The sequence below is a fragment of the Coptis chinensis genome, chromosome 3 (assembly GCF_015680905.1).
Source record: "Coptis chinensis isolate HL-2020 chromosome 3, ASM1568090v1, whole genome shotgun sequence".
Taxonomy (NCBI): Eukaryota; Viridiplantae; Streptophyta; class Magnoliopsida; order Ranunculales; family Ranunculaceae; genus Coptis; species Coptis chinensis.
This window is the reverse complement of record NC_141458.1, coordinates 77,084,131-77,087,385: the sequence shown is the minus strand read 5'-3', so window position 1 is coordinate 77,087,385 and position 3,255 is coordinate 77,084,131. Positions and strand designations below refer to the sequence as shown.

General features: G+C 39.8%; 1 pseudogene; it reads right to left on the bottom strand.

Moving 5' to 3' along the window:
- Positions 1–1,485: 1,485 nt before the first annotated feature.
- LOC147510908 (voltage-dependent chloride channel 1, chloroplastic pseudogene) lies at positions 1,486–2,511 on the bottom strand (annotated as a pseudogene).
- Positions 2,512–3,255: the final 744 nt, after the last annotated feature.

The window sequence follows — 3,255 nt, the reverse complement described above, 5'->3', positions numbered from 1 at the left end:
GGCGTAGATGCATTTATACGATTAAACCCATGTCAAGAAGCTGCTCCCCAAGAATATGGATTGTAAATCAGTGCACGATAAAAAACAGGTAGTATTGAAGTTAAGAAATCGCTTAGCTAATCTCGCAAATATCAAATATCAACAACATCATATTGTCTCTAAAGGAAGAATATGATCACATTTCTTTAAAAAAAACAAAATCAACATATATTGTACTGTTTCGACGTGTTTAGTTGACAAATACCATCATATTAAAATATTAATTAAAAGGAAAAAAACAATTCAGCAAATTGCCTATAATAATGATAGATAGGATGACAACAAACTTTAGTACTGTTTCAGCAAGATTTGCCTAAACAAACTAGTTGGGTCGGAAGTGGTCTTTTTCAGAGGAGATTGCGAAGGAAATGGTTGTTAGGGAGAGTTGAGACTTGACTTCGGTTTTGAAGTTGCCTACGTACCCAAAGATACTACTTGGGATCAAGTCTCGATTGCGTAGTTCTGGAAAAATGACGAAGATTGGATTTTATAGGCAGGATTGGTGATAGTTACTTCCTCGTTCTCTAATATTCCAATCGTGGGATGAAGTTGGAGAACTGGCGGGAGAACTGTCCAATCATGGGATGAAGTTGGAGAACTGGCGGGAGAACTGTCCAATCGAGGGATGAAGTTAGAGAACTGGCGGGAAAACTGTCTAATCATGGAATGAAGTTGGAGAACTGGACAGGAGAATTGTCCAACCGTGGGATGAAGTTGGAGAACTGTCACACGATATGAAGTTGATGGAAGTAAATCTTGAATGTGGACGAAGTTGTAGAAGTTGTGGATGAAATTGTGAAAGTTGTTTGACTCGCAAAACATGTGCGCAATTAGTTGTGGATGAAGTTGTGGAAGTTGTTTGACTCGCAAAATATGTGCGCAATTGATATTGATTTTACGTGTAGGTATGTAAGCTGTGAGCATGGGCTCTGAGCGTGGGCTTTATTGTAGATAAGCTCTGAGCATGGGCTCTGAGCGTGGGCTTTTTGGTAGATAAGCTCTAAGCGTGGGCTTTTTTGTATTGAATTGGATTTTATTGGGCCACATTTGTGGGGGTCAGAACATCGCCCTCTCTTTATTACATGGGCAAAGCCTGTGTGGCAAAGAAGTAAGTAATTTTATTTTTCAACGTTTAGATTAAAATTTGCTCCCATTTTTGGAGCACGTACGGGAAACAGGATCACCTCAAGTCTGTCCAAATTGGCAAAAAAGGTGTGCACTTGCTTATTGATAATAAATTATTGTAGTAACGGTGTGCATGGTTTGTGAAGATAATAATACTCTTGAAGCCCACAAGAACTTATGAAGTACAACCAAGTCTTCAGCACTTTGACCGGCTTTAGTAGCTAGGAGCAAAGAATGTAACTTTGGTTTTCTTTGAAATTGCTTTTGTCATGGCACATGACAACAACTACGCTGAAAAGAAAAACTGTGTTCTCTGTCCACTCATGAGTTGAGCCGACCATTTGATGAGCGTTCGTCAGTAGGGGACTTTTGCTTCGCCAGAAGTTGTCCTGTAATCATAGCCTCAAGTGTGACTGCCTCTTGAATGTTGTTGTTAACCTTATTGCAGATCGCATCGAGCGCAAGCATTGGAAACGGCTCCTCAATAAGAACACCAACTTCCTCAATGCAGAACAAGGAGGCCACGCTGATAAAAGTAGCAGGGACAACGATCCACCAATGAGCTATTCACAGATAGCAATTCCTTCATGAAAACAAGTAAATTTGGATTCCAAGAGGTCTCGCTTTGAATCCTCCAAAGGTAGCATTTGAAGGCTCTGAGAAATGAATTATATGATGCAGCGTGGACGATCGTTTGAGTCAAGAACAATGGCTAAGTCATCTTCTTCAAGCAAATCCTTCAGGTCTTGGGTAATATCTGCACCATAAATCACATGACACTTGAGAGCAACTGGAAATGCCATGATATACTGAAGAAGTGCCTTTTTAAGCACTGCATGATTCTGAGTATCAACACTTCCTATCACTTGCCTAGCAAAATCACTAGTCCCAACAATCAACTTAGTCCAAGCTTTCCTCCCTTCTTCAAACCTTGAATAAAACGCCTCCGTCCTAAAAACTAACAAAAGCGCTAACGTAGGCGTAATCAATTGATACGGAAGCGAAGAAGTCCTCAACAACAGAAAAGAATTCGGTAATCAATGCCACAACACCGCAGAATTATATGTCGCTATAACCGCAGCAAAAGAAGTAAACACGATAACTGGTGGAATCAAAGAAAGTATAACTCTAGATTTGAAGCTAGACAGAAGATAGCGTAAATGGCGAAGTGAACTTCTATGTTGGACCCAATCTTCATGGTTATACAACAATTGTTTTTTATGCATTCTTCGCTCTTTTTATGCCATCACCCGGTCGGGGTATTATGCGAAGTATGGAGTTTAGAGTTAAACTTGAAATGGGAGTGGGAGTTGGGGATTGAGAACAGAGTTGGGGATTCAGCAGCATTTCAATTCGAAAACACACATCAGCGGCAACATATCCAGCAGCAACATATCCAGCGCATTTCAATTCAGCGGCAACATATCAGAAAACACACATCTAGCGGAAATCAAGTAGCGGCAATTCATTCAGCGGCTATTCAAAGTATCGAGCGGCATCGGCAGTTCAAAGATTCGGCATCGGTGGTTCAACGGGATCGGCAAAAGTGATCGAAGCAACTGCTCAAAGAGATTGAGCGGCATGTCTAACACTTTGGGTCGGCAATCATATAAATCCACAACTTTCTTTTCCAAAATATTGATCGGGCAAGTTGATCGGCATGTTACGAGCAGCCAAATTCAAACTTTTAATTTTGATCGGCCAATCAAGAAAATTAATAGGTCGGTAGTTGTTATATAATTGTTGGCTTGTTAATCAATTGGGTTAGACACATTAGAATACTAAGAGGATTAGGAGCGGATAGAATAAGGATCATATGGAGAAGTTGGGAGAAGCCGATTTTCACTAATAAGAGGTGAACTAGGAAACCAAGTGTTAGATATATTGGGATTCAGTAGAGAGTAGAGAGTTTTATTGGTTTATTATTCTTTATTTAGAATCTTATAAATAAAAGGAACCTTGCAGGCTGGAATACTTATCAGACTTAAAAGATAGAGATAGTTAGGTTTGAGAAGAGAAGAAATAAAAGTTCCTATCTTCTGGTTCATGTTCTTGTTTTACTTGTGTAGTAAGGTATGTTTCCATTCACGT